This window comes from Stegostoma tigrinum, chromosome 19 (genome assembly GCF_030684315.1).
Source record: "Stegostoma tigrinum isolate sSteTig4 chromosome 19, sSteTig4.hap1, whole genome shotgun sequence".
NCBI lineage: Eukaryota > Metazoa > Chordata > Chondrichthyes > Orectolobiformes > Stegostomatidae > Stegostoma > Stegostoma tigrinum.
In genome coordinates, this window is record NC_081372.1 from 24,929,523 (window position 1) to 24,943,949 (window position 14,427).

The 14,427-nt window shown below is 42.2% G+C and overlaps 1 long non-coding RNA gene across 1 annotated transcript; it reads right to left on the reverse strand.

Annotated features, from left to right (window-relative positions):
* Positions 1-879: 879 nt before the first annotated feature.
* Positions 880-12,418, reverse strand: LOC125461195 (uncharacterized). Its single transcript, XR_007249427.2, has 2 exons — positions 12,294-12,418; positions 880-1,243 (listed from the first exon to the last, which is right to left on the reverse strand). It is a non-coding gene; the product is annotated as an uncharacterized LOC125461195 (long non-coding RNA).
* Positions 12,419-14,427: the final 2,009 nt, after the last annotated feature.

Below are 14,427 nucleotides of genomic sequence, written 5' to 3' on the forward strand. Positions count from 1 at the left end.
ATCACACCAAGTTCTTTTCTACCTTCCTCACTGCAACACTCCACATGAAGCTTCCTGCTCGTGTGAAGATTCTCCTTGAGTGCCACCTTTGTTGTGAAGTTAAATAGAGTACTTGCAGGTTGGGAGACAGGAAGTTAGAATTTGGTATTTGTAAAATGCTAGGTGTGAAAGCATTGTGTGACCCCTTTAAAAGATGATGTGCTTTTTCTATGCTTAGTGATTTAAAAAGGATGTCTGTGAACAGTAGATTGAAAGTTTGCAAGTACACAGAGAACATCAGAACTGAAACATTTGTCTCAAAAGACTGTACAGTTAGCAGGGCAAGCGACAGTTTTTATCAAGACAACAAGTTTTTGAATTTAGCCAATCAATTTGAACCAGGTACTTATAAGCCAAAAACCAATTAAATTTAAATCTAATGGTTTTGACAACATAGGACCAATCCTATTGTAAAAAATTGATATGTCATCAAGGGTATGAAAGAAGGAGGTAGTTGGATAAAGACAGCAGAGCTAACTGCCACCTGCTAGAGTTAACAGCCCTCAACTCTCAAGAGAGAATCGTTGGCTCTCACAGACTCCTCTATGTCTTAGAGAAAGAGCTATCTAAATAACAAAGGTACCCTAGTTAATATTCCCGACAAAAGAATCAACGGAGAAGGCATAGAGTATTCCAGAAGACTCACAACCTGGCTGTAATTTCGAAAGGCTAATATATTTTGTATATACAAGTGGGGCATGTATTTATTGGAACAGTACGCCATTAGAATCTTTCTTCATTTTGGAGTAGTTAGTATTTAGAAGGAGTTTACTCAGTTTGTTACTGGTTTAGTTAATTTGTTCACTGATAGAATGAGATAAATAAATTGTTACTAGTCAATTGTAAAGTGAGTGTCAAGGTCTTTTTTTATTTAACCATTAGAAGTTGCTGACAGGGAGGTTACACCACTTTCCACACTGCTTTTAACAAATTATACGGTAAGTGGCTGCTCTTTGGGTGTTTCAGTTTTAGTTATTAGAATGGTGTCAACCTCCACTTTATAACACCTTCTTCATTTTAGAACCAAGATCACACAACCTCTGTCATCAAGGTGCATTATTCTGTCAATGAGTGCTTACACGCATGCTCAGGCACTGAGTTTCAAACCATCAATACATTTCCAGAGGGATATAAGAAGATAGCTCCTTAGCTAAACATCTGGAAGACTGAGAAAAAGTAGAAATTTCTGGAAAATAATCAGCATCTGTGGAGAGAAAAACAGAATCAATGTTTTGAGTCCAGTGACCCTACATCAAAAAATGATTTTCTTCATTCAAATTTGATATTAATAAAAGACATGAAATTTTATAATAAGTTAAACATTTTCAAAAGAAACAGGATGGAAGAGTAAGAGGGTGATAGTACAATGTAATTAATTATGCTGGATTGTATTTTTGATACTTAAAGGCTAAATACAGCCTTGTTGCAAATTATGTACATGTAGTACAGCAGCAAAAAAGACAACAATCAAAGTTAGATACAAAAGCAGCATTTATAATGCACTGACTGAGACATTGAAACTCAATGGTTAATATATACAAGATTCCCAGGTGATCAGATTTGAATCATCTTGTGTTCAGTTCCATTCTGAGACTTTTCTAAAAATTCATGCCCTCAGGTTGCCTTATGTCTCCATTTAAACATCTTCAATCACATTGTTTCTAACTAGCAATCATCTGAACAAGCTTTTGATTGCCATTGCTAAGCCTTCTTCATGTGACCAGATGCCAAATTTCCATTGCAAGTCCTGTGAAGTGTCTTGAAACATTTTGAATTACACTTACAAAGAAGATGCAATATGAACGCAGATTGTTATTATTGAAGGCTCTAATGTTGTCCCTGATAATTTGTCCATGAACCATGCTTGGTCCGACTTGGAAACTCTCCAAGAAAAGACAATCTAACGACAGCCTCTTGACATTCACTGGTGTTACCATCACTGAACTTCCCCAATATCAATATTCTGGGAGTTACCATTGACCAAAAACTCAACTGGACTCGTCATATGAACATAACACCAGTTCAGAGATTAAGAATATTGCAGCTAGTAACTCACCTCCTGACTCCCTAAAGTCTGCCCACCATCTACAAGGCACAAGCCAGAAGTGTCATGTAATGTTCTCTGTTTGCTGGGATGGCTGAAACTTCATCACCACTCGAGAAGCTAGACATCCAGGACAAAGCAGCCCGCTTGATTGGCACCACATCCACAAGCATCTATTCCTTTCATCACTGACACTCAGTAGCAGCAGTGTGTACTATCTACAAGATGCACCGCAGAAATTCACCAAAGATCCTTAGACAGCTCCTTCCAAACCCTCAACCACTTCCAGCTAAAAGGAAAAGAGCAACAGACACATGGGAACACTATCAACTGCAAGTTCTTGCTCCAAGCCGCTCACCATCCTGAATTGGAAATATGTCACAATTCTTTCATTATTGCTGGGTCAACATGCTGGAACTCCCACCCTAAGAGCATTGTGAGTCAACCTATAACATGTGGACTGCAGTTAAAAAGGTAGCTCCCCATCACCTTCTCAAAAGTAACTAGAAATGGCCAGCCAGCAATGCACATGTCACATGAGAGAATTTTAAAAAAAGAAACAAATAATCTCAGCGTGATATTGAAGACATTACATTATGACTTTCCCCCAACTGCATTCCCAAGCAGCTCAGCAGGCTGAGGGATTGTTAGTGGAGCCACGGGGGTACTTACCAGGCTGCAGATATTTGTGTCTATAGCTAAATGCTACCGAGTTTAAAAAAGTGATCCAACACAAACAATTTCTGGAACGACTCAGCAGTCACATCCATTTGTCCTGCAGGGACACTGCTGAGCGTGCTTTCAGGGATACCATTTTAGATTTTGCAATCTGAATGAATGAATCATTCCTCCAGCATTCATTGCAGCGTTCTATTTTTATATTGATCAATTATTATTTTTTCTGCAATTATTCTGGTGAAAACCAGTATGATGAATGTTGGCAGAAACATTATTTACAGGAAGTGTGATTTTAGTCCAGATCTAATCATCATTCCCAACCACACCTGAAGATCACTGATAGGAAGCAGAAGCAATCCAAAATTGCAGTTTTCCACTCCTTAATTCATAATATCCTACCTGAACCCATTAACATTAATTTGCGATTTGAAACAAAAGCTGAAAAATATTGGAAACATTGAGCAGGTCAGTCAGTATCTGGGGAAAGAAAAATTGAGTTAATTATCTCAATGTAGATCTACATTAGTGATGTTCCAGGATTCTAGCACCGCAGACTATTGTTTCCTGATTTTTTTTTTACATTGTGATTGATCTAATGACCTAGCTCAAACATCTCGAGTGGAATTTTGTGGTAGAAGTATGGTATAGTCACAGCATTTAATTGATGTGCTTTTTAGTATTTTCACCACAAGATGGAGTAAAATAAAACATTCTTTCCCAAATAAGATAACACAGTGTGACCCTTCTGAAGAAGGGTCTCGACTCGAAACGTCATCTTTCCTGCTCCTCTGATGCTGCTTGGCCTGCTGTGTTCATCCAGCTCCACACCGTGTTGTCTCAGATTCTCCAGCATCGGTAGTTCCTACCATCTCTGTAACAATTCTTTCCCAAATGTTAGTTTTGTCACTTTCGACCCCACCACCCAAGACATTTTTCCATCCCCACCCTTGTCTGCTTTCCGGGGAGACCACTCTCTCCGTGACTCCCTTGTTCGCTCCACACTGCCCTCCGACCCCACCACACCCGGCACCTTCCCCTGCAACTGCAGGAAATGCTACACTTGCCCCCACACCTCCTCCCTCACCCCTATCCCAGGCCCCAAGATGACTTTCCATATTAAGCAGAGGCTCACCTGCACATCTGCCAATGTGGTATACTGCATCCACTGTACCCGGTGTGGCTTCCTCTACATTGGGGAAACCAAGCGTAGGCTTGGGGACCGCTTTGCAGAACACCTCCGCTTGGTTCGCAATAAACAACTGCACCTCCCAGTCGCAAACCATTTCAACTCCCCCTCCCATTCTTTAGATGATATGTCCATCATGGGCCTCCTGCAGTGCCACGATGATGCCACCCGAAGGTTGCAGGAACAGCAACTCATATTCCACTTGGGAACCCTGCAGCCCAATGGTATCAATGTGGACTTCACCAGCTTCAAAATCTCCCCTTCCCCCACCACATCCCAAAACCAGCCCAGTTCGTCCCCTCCCTCCACTGCACCACACAACCAGCCCAGCTCTTCCCCTCCACCCACTGCATCCCAAAACCAGTCCAACCTGTCTCTGCCTCCCTAACCTGTTCTTCCTCTCACCCATCCCTTCCTCCCACCTCAAGCCGCACCTCCATCTCCTACCTACTAACCTCATCCCACCTCCTTGACCTGTCCGTATTCCCTGGACTGACCTATTTCCTCCCTACCTTCCCGCCTATACTCTCCTCTCCACCTATCTTCTATTCTCTCCATCTTCGGTCCGCCTCCCCCTCTCTCCCTATTTATTCCAGAACCCTCACCCCATCCCCCTCTCTGATGAAGGGTCTAGTCCCGAAACATCAGCTTTTGTGCTCCTGAGATGCTGCTTGGCCTGCTGTGTTCATCCAGCCTCACATTTTATTATCTTCAATTGAGACTTTATACTTCATTTACATTATCAATCTGATTCCAGAGAAAAACAGCTGTGTGTTACAACCCAGTCCTGATCATATAAATATTATTGTTTTATGGGTAACTGACATTAATGCAAACCTTCAAAGGCAGACATTTTATACATATACACAGGAAAAAATGACTTGCCGGGCATTTCATGTTTAAAACACAAGATTAGAAAAGTCCATTTTCATTTACAAATGGGATAGTTTAACTATATATCTGTCTGTTTCTACATCCATGCTTCCAAGTGTTAGACTGCAGACTTCTATTGAATTGATTCAGTCTCGTGGACAAAACAATGCACAGTTTGCCACTGCTTTCTGTAAACTGGCTGACCAAGAGACTCTTATTCTTATCACCTGCCATCAGACATATTGGATGGATTGACTGGTTAATCTGTTTTAACCATGTTACAAATGCATCTTCTGTGATCAACAAGCCCAGGTGAGACTCAAACCTGAAGCCTTTAGCTCAATTGGGATGTTTTAGATGTGCCACAAGACTATCCCGACTATATATACAGGGCTATTATGTGAAATGAGGTCCTTGCTCTGTTAAAGTGGGTCAAATAGCCTTCTGAGGTAATAGGAACTGCAGATGCTGAAGAATCCGAGATAACAAGGTGTGGACCTGGATGAACACAGCAGGCCAAGCAGCATCTTAGGAGCAGGAATGCTGATGTTTCGGGCCTAGACCCTGCTGATAAAGAGTCTAGGCCCGAAACGTCAGCTTTCCTGCTCCTAAGATGCTGCTTGGCCTGCTGTGTTCATCCAGCTCCACACCTTGTTATCTCAAATAGCCTTCTCCTGTGCCTCTGCTGGATATCTGGTCCTTCAGCACAGTCATTTGCTTCCAATTCTACAACAATGTTTAGTTCCACCCCATTGCACCATCACTTTAAGAAATATGCAAAGGATTTACACATGTGATCAAGGAACGAGGATGTAAAGCAGCAGATGATCAGCCATCCACTTATGGAGCTGTTGCTGTGAGAAGTCACAGTCATTGAATTGTTTTTTTAAACAGTGTGTAATGTGTATATATATTAGTTGTTGTTGTATTTTGGCAAGGCAAATCAGGACAGGACTTATACAATTAATGGTAGGGTCCTCGGGAGTATTGCCGAGAAAAGAGACCTTGGGTAGCAGGTTCATAATTCCTTGCAATTAGAGTCACGGGTAGACAGGGTAGTGAAGAAGGCTTGGTATAGTTGCTTCTTTTGGTCAGTGCATTGGGTATAGGAGATGGGAGGTCATTTTGTGGCTAGACAGGACATTTGTGAGATTTCTTTTAGATTGCACTCAATTCTGGTCACCCTGCGTTAGGGAAGATGTTGTTAAACTTGAAAGTGTTCGAAAAGGGTTCACGCTTGGACATTGAATAGCTTTTCCACTGCCTCCACCTCCTTGTTTACTACTTTAACCGGGAGCCTAACCCTCCCCCTACTGACTCCTTCTCCTGACTTCAACACACCCCCTCCTCCTGGACACCACCCCAAGGCCTCCTACCCTCCCTTGACCTCTTCTTCTCCAACTGCCGTCGTGACATCAATTGCCTTAACCTCTCCACCCCTCTCACCCACTCCAACCTCTCCCCTGCAGAATGTGCAGCCCTCCGCTCCCCCCCGCTCCAATCCCAACCTCACCATCAAACCCGCAGACAAGTGTGGCGCAGTTGTAGTATGGCGCCCTGACCTCTACATCACCGAGGCCAGGCACCAACTCTCCGACACCTCCTCCTACCGCCCCTTGATCATGACCCCACCCGCGAGCACCAAACCATCATCTTCCAATCCATCCACATCCTCATCACCTCAGGTAACCTCCCACCCACAGCTTCCAGCCTCATCATTCCCCAACCCCACACCGCCCGCTTCTATCTCCTTCCCAAAATCCTCAAACCTGACTTCCCTGGTCGACCCATTGTCTCCGCCTGCTCCTGCCCCACCGAACTTATCTCCATGTCGACTCCATTTTCTCCCCCTTGGTCCAGGAACTCCCTATCTACGTCCGTGACACCACCCATGCCCTCCACCTCCTCCAAAACTTCCAATTCCCTGGTCCCCAACACCACATCTTTACCATGGACATCCAGTCCCTATATACCAGCATTCCCCGTGCAGATGGCCTAAAGGCCCTCAGCTTCTTCCTGTCCCGCAGGGCCGACCAGTCCCTCTCCACTGACGCTCATCCGCTTCGCTGAACTTGTCCTCACCCTCAACAACTTCTCCTTTAATTCCTCCCACTTCCTACAGACTGAGGGGGTGGCCATGGGTATCTGCATAGGCCCAAGCTATGCCTGCCTCTTTATAGGTTACGTGGAACAATCCCTCTTCCGTAGCTACACTGGCCCTAAAACCCACGTCTTCCTCCGTCACATCGATGACTGTATCGGCGCCGCCTCGTGCTCCACACAAGGAGCTCGAACTGTTCATCCCCTTCACCAGCACCTTCCACCCCAACCTTAAATTCACCTGGACCATCTCTGACACCTCTCTCACCCTCCTGGACCTCTCTGTTTCCATCTCTGGTAACCACCTGGAAACTGACATCCATTTCAAGCCCACCAACTCCCACAGCTACCTAGAATACACCTCCTCCCACCCACCTTCCTGCAAAAATGCCATCCCCTATTCCCAATTCCTTTGCCTCCACCGCATCTGCTCCCTGGATGAGGCATTTCACTCCCGAACATCTCAGATGTTCTCGCTTTTCAAGGACCGCAACATCCCCCCCGCAGCGGTCGAGAACGCCCTCAACCACATCTCCCACTTCCCACAACTCATCCTTCACACCCTGTACTTGCAATAATAACCAGAACAGAATCCCCCTCATCCTCACGCACCACTTCACCAACCTCCAGATTCAATGCATCATCCTCCGACACTTCCGCCAGCTACAATCCAACCCCACCAACAAAGCCATTTTTCTCTCCGCGCCCTTATCTGTTTTCTGGAGGGACCACTCTTTCCATGACTCCCTTGCCAGCTCCACACGACGCTCCAGCCCCACTACACCTGGCACTTTTCCCTGCAACCGCAGGAAGTGCTGCACCTGCCCCTTCACCTCCCTCTCGCCCTTATCTCACGCCCCAAGAAGACTTTCCACAACAATCAGATGTTAACCTGCACAGCTGCTAATGTGGTATAATGCATCCGCTGTACCCGTTGTGGCCTCCTCTACATTGGAGAAACCAAGCGGAGGCTTGGGGACCGCTTTGCGGAACACCTATGCTCAGTTCGCAATAAACAACTGCACCTCCCAGTCGCGAACCATTTCAACTCCCCCTCCCATTCCTCAGATGACATGTCCATCCTGGGCCTCCTGCAGTGCCATAACGATGCCACCCGAAGGTTTCAGGAACAGCATCTCATATTCCACTTGGGAACCCTGCAGCCCAGTGGTATCAATGCGGACTTCACAAGCTTCAAAATCTCCCCTCCCCCTACCACATCCCAAAACCAGCTCAACTTGTCCCCGCCTCCTTAACCTGTCCTTCTTCCCACCTATCCCCTCCTCCCACCTCAAGCCCCACACCCATCTCCTACCTACTAACCTCACCCTGTCCCCTTGACCTGTCCGTCCTCTCTGGACTGACGTATCTCCTCCCTACCTCCCCACTTACACTCACCTTTACTGGCTCCATCCCCACCTCTTTGACCTGTCTGTCTCCTCTCCACTTATCCTCTCCTCTATCCATCTTCGATCCGCCTCCCCCTCTCTCCCTATTTAATTCAGACCCCCCTTCCCATCCCCCATTTCTGAAGAAGGGTCCAGACCTGAAATGTCAGCCTTCCTGCTCCTCTGATGCTGCTTGGCCTGCCAGACATGTGTTCATCCAGCTCTACACCTTGTAATCTCAGGGTTCAAGAAACATTTGCAAAGATGTTGCTGGGATTGGAGGGTTTGAACTATAGGGAGAGGCTGCATAGGCTGAGGCTATTTTCCCTGGAACATTGGGGTGACTTTATACAGGTTTATAAAATCATAGGGTGAATAGCCAAGGTCTTTTCCCAGGATAAGAGAGGCCAAAACTAGACAGCATAGGTTTAAGGTGTGAGGGGAATGACATGAAAGGGACCTGAGGAGCAATATTCTCATGCAGAGGGTGGTGCTTGTATAGAATGAGCTGCCAAAGAAAATGGTGGAGGCTGGTACAATTACAACATATAAAAGACATCTGGATGAGTATATGAATCAGAAGGGTTTAGAGGGATATAGGCCAAATGCTGGGAAATGGGACTAGATTAGTTTAGGATATCTTGCCGGTGAGGACAAGTTGGACTGAAGGGTCTATTTCTGTGCTGTACAGCTTTATGGCTCTATGACTATGGTTCTAAATCAAGTCTATTTATGTGTTACCACTTCTGTTTATGTGAACTTGTGTGAAGAAGCCAAAAATGCAACATGGTTGGCAACATTGTGAGTTTGAAGACTGCAGGAGGGGTCATAGATAAGATTTTGTGAATTAGAGGTTATATATGGTTTGAAACCAAAGGAAGAAGAGCCCCTCTGTTCATAATACTTTGCAGAATAATGAGTGCCTGGCTTGTCGAATAGCCAAATTAGTAGCGAATGGTAGCACTGAGGGAGATCAGTGTTGCATTGTATGCTCAAATTGGAAGATGGCAGGAAAGCTGCAGGGCCATTGAAACATCCTTGGATGGTATGCAAAAGACAAAAAGATGTGTGAAGTCACAAGACAATGCCATCGGGATGAGTGCAGCCGTCAGAATCAGTTTTAGCAGCTTTTGGACAGAATTACAGAAAATTTTCCTGGGTATGTATACAATTGACTTAAACAGACATTGTTGAAAGAGAAATATTTTCTCCAACGTTTCACCAAGGAAAGGAAACACTCTTAGATGTAACACATCTCTGAAAGAGTTAGCAGTGTGCTTTATGCTTTTGGTTCTAAAGTCTACATTAATGCAATTTAAATATCCAAATACAGTGCATTAAACTCTTGCTCTGTTATTTGGTATCACAAGATTCAACATATATCTATTTAGTAAATAACTCATCACACAAACTGACAACAAGCCATTGGAATGATTTGATATAAGCCACTAACAAATGTACCATACAGTCTACATTGGCTTTTAATAACAATATAGTGATACAACTTCCATTGCAAACCCAGTAACAAAGTGATTACTTCAGCCAGACAAAGCAACTGAATGCAAAGCAACTGCAGATTTTGCTAGATCTATAAAGTAAATGGCATAGATACCAAAGTAGTATATATACTCAATATTGATCAGATGAATTTTTCTCAGAACAAATGTAATTAACTTCAGGAGGAAACAGCAAATAATCCATGACTGAAGGCATTCTGGAAAGTTATTGCAGAGGGTTGGCCTGATGTGACATAAGAAGTAGCAGACACCCTAAGAGGTTTGTCACCATGCAGAGATAGAAAAGTGAATTGTGCAAAAGACAATAAGCATGATGCAAGTGGCCACAGCTAGGTTGAGTAAGTGGGTACAAATTTGACACATAAAGTATAATTTGGGAAAATATGAAGTTGTTCCTTTGACAGAATGAATAAAAAGCAGTTTATTGCTTAAATGGAGAATGATTGTGCTATTTCAAAGTCCAAAGCAATTTAGGTGTTTGAGTGCATGAGTAACAAAAACTTTGGTATGTAGATACATTACATCATCAAAAAGGCTAATAAGAAGATATGTTTTATCATGTAAGGAATTGGCTATAAAAGGAAGAACATTGTGCTTCAGCTGAACCTTTATTTACCAGCATTGATCACTCTGAACTTCCCTCACTAAATCTCTCTGCGCTTCCCCTTTTAACTCCTCCTGTAAAGATGTTCCTTACAGACTACTTTTTCAACCAAACATTTCGTTACCTGTCCTCAAATCTCCCAGAAGGTTTAATGTCAAAATGTGTTTGGTAATCCACCAGTGAAGCATCTGGGGAAGGTTTACATCATCAAGGTGGTATAAAAATTGACATTTTTATTGTAATTCTGTTACTTGTAACTTTCCTGCTAAGTCAATGAAGATTCAACTGCTTTTACTGTCTCTAAATTGTGGCTTCTGAAATGATCCCAGCTATGTTATTAATGGATGAGTTGGATTGCAGGCTGAAGTCTGGCTTGATAAATATTATTTTGTTTTATTTTTATTTAATGAGGTTATCGTTCACTGAAACATCAATACCAACATGTTAAAATGTTCAAATATCGGTGAGAATTCGTATCTATAGGTTTGATTTAACTGATTGCTTCAATTCCCAGCCTTGAGAAGCTAAAAGCTGCTTTCCTGATTACTCACACTACAGCACTTAGATTTTCTCAGCTTTGTATATTCAGGGTTCTACCCAAACACTTCTGCTGTGGAACTTTCAACAAAAGCTTTACACCAAGGTAACCTATTTTCTATTTTTTCTGAATTAACTCATTTGTTCAGGAGAAACAGTTTTCAAATGTCCAACTTCAACAAGGATGTCTGCAAACTGGAAACAAAAGATTTCACAGCTATGGGTTTTCCCCCAAGTGAAAAAAAAATCCAAAATCTTCTAACTGAAAGGAAGTTAATTCACTTCAATGTTTATTCTGTACACTGGTAAAGCTCGCAGATTGTGAACAAATTCTTGTTATGACTTCAAGAAGTTACTTCCTCATACTGGTTTTAAGAAATACATTGTTCCAGAATTACTGCTGCTTTAATCATTAAAACCCCTCATACAAACAGACAAAAGCCTACAGGTCACTAAATCAGCATCCAAGCTCTTACACCATACTTGGATCCCAAACATTTCATAGAAACCAAATTGATTTTTTACTGTCCTGTAGGGGTGGAAACCTGCCATCCTTGTCTGGTCCAGCCTATCTCTAACTCTCAGCCACCCCCATGTGGTTGACTCTTAGCAGAACCTTTGAAGTGACTCAACAAGAGACCATCTTTCCAAAATCAGCTCAGAGATAAGAAATAAATGCTATGTTTGCTCAGTTTTTTAAAAAATGATAAAACAAAACTAGATTTGAAGAAACACATTTATTGTATTTCTTGCAATTATGAGTCATTTTTTTCTCTTGATTTTAAATATTGTTCATTTGCAATATTCTCCACTCGTAAAGTGGGGCCTTTGAACCTGAAAAGTCAGCTACTGTTTCTCATAGATAGTTCTGACCACCTGAATAGTTCTAGTATTTCCTGTTGTTTACTTTCAGATTTACTGTCTTATTGAGTTTGAAGGTTGTTGGTATTATGAAATTCTTCAAATGAAGTTTAGTTTAGAATATTTTCAAACCCCAATTTGTGACAAGGAGAAGTATATATTTAAACAAATCTGTCATTTTTCCCTGTCCTCCTTGATATTGAAGAAGTTACAAAAGAGGAACTGAATAGAGGAATGCTGAACGATACATCCTCTGTCCTGAAGTAAAGCTATGACCTAATCAAGGTTTGCCTTGGTTATAATCAAGTATATTTTATAAGACTCAAATGGGGCTTTTGATTTTCCAACAAAACTCCCCGCAGAGAGTGAGACTTGTGGATAGGTAGTCACAGCTCATCGAGTGCCCCTTCACGAAGTCTCAATGGAAATTTAGGGATATCAAAACAATGACATTCAGAACACTCACCATCTTCTATACTGATGTGGCAGATAGCTTCATGCTCCAAAAGTCCATTATGAAAACAGATACGAGGTCAGGAGCTGCATATTGATATCACTAGTTACCAGCTGCTTCACATGCTCGCTCTGAACCTAAAGCAGGCATACCACAAAATGACCATGGAACTTTAGTTGGCTCCTCCCACAAAATCATCCTTACTCATGGTTATGACAGACACTTTCACAACCTGCTTATCTTCAAGCAAAATAAATGCATTTTGTTTGTTCAGCAGTGCTGAACGGTTTTCCTTACTGCAAGCCACTGTGGTCCTTTAGTGGTTGAAAGATTACGAATGTTGTGACTATCTCATGCGTGTATATTAGCTGAAATATTTTAAAATAAGCACTGCAGTTAAAGTAAGTGTCGTCCCTGTGAATTTACATACAAAAACCTAATTCACAGGCCAATTTGGCACTGAGGAAAGTTTTAGAATGAGTCAGAAGTTACCTATAAAATCAATCCATGTCTCGAGGCCCCCACAATCCATGCCACAAACATTTTTACATCCTCATAACTAAACTTTAAAATGATGGCATAGCAAACTGTACTAATGATTTTGCAGCAGTCAGTGCTGCAAACTAAACAGAACTGAGTGAAGAACCAAGTAGCCCTCACTTGTAAAATGCCACATCCACTGACAAGGAACAGAAACCTACAATTGTCAACAGGGAGTCAGAACTTCTTAAAAATAGAACTTGACATAACACAATGCCTGCAAGCTACTTAAGACCTGGAATTTGGAAAAGCACTATTGCAGATGGCCTTGCAATTACTGTGTTTTATAAAAACTATTAAAGAGGAAAAGAATGAAAATTATAACCTTGAAGAGCAATTACTTTTGGCATGTGGTATTTGTGTAAATTGAACCATTTTTACTGACTGCAACTTAAGCATTCCAAAGATCAAACTTATGTTAAAACTTGTATCTTTATTTACACACAAACAGATCTGTGAATGGAATCCAAACTGGTGTTGTTTTCTTAATGATATAATTCTGTTCAGATGTCCACCTGACGATTCTCGCACTGAAAATAAATATTCACTGAATGAAATATTAAATTACTTGTTAGCTTCATATTTGTCACTTTTTTAACATGGGAACTAGAAAATTGCTTAGCAATGAATTCCACTCTGCACCTATCACTTTTTAAGGTGTCCCAATTTCCATTCCTGTAAAAGCCTACTCCAGCAAATTTCCATCCATTTAGTGCAATTTCCCAAAAAATGTCTGGGAATTTACCTCCATTTGCCTCCATAATTTTGTTTTGTTCTCCCTGCTTGAACTTCTGAATATTTCAAGCATATTGTGGTTTTACCTGATTGATGAAAATAAAGTGTGTTTAACAATCGTATACTGACCTGGGGCTAATAAACCAGACATTACTCTTTAAAACATCTCTGTTTATCTTGATTTTACACCATATCATATTATGCTGGCATTTCTATTCTCTTAGCAGCCGCCGTGATAAATTCATGCTGTGTTTTCTTTATCATTCATGATATAAGGGCGTTGCTAGCTAGGCTAGCATATATTGTCTGTTCCCAACTACACTTGAGAAGCTGATGGTGAGCTGTCTTTCTGTGCTGCTGTAATCCATGGGGTGGGGAAATTAGATACCCACGGAGCTGTCAGGGAGGAATTACTGAAATATTTCCAAGTAAGGATTGACTTGGAGGGAAGCTTGCAGGTGTTGGTGTTCCAATAATCTGTTGTTTTGTCTGATTAGAGGTGGAGGTCGTGGATTTGGAGGATGCTATCTCAGCAGCTTTGGTGAGTTGATGCAGTGCATCTTGTATTTCATATGTGTTGCTGACATTGTGCCTTGGTAATGGATGGAATTAATGTTGAAGGTGGTGGATAGGGGCTCATAAAGTAGACTGCTTTGCCTTGAATGGTATCAAGCCAATTGGGTGTTATTGGGGCTGTACTCATCGAAGCAAGTGAAAAAAATTCCATCACATTCCTAACTTGTGCCTTGTAGAAGGTGTACAGACTTTGTGGAGTCAGATGGTGAGTTTGTCACTGTTGAACTCCTGACATGGTCTTGTAGCTATTGTAATTACATGACTAGATCAATGGTAACTCCTATGATATTGATTG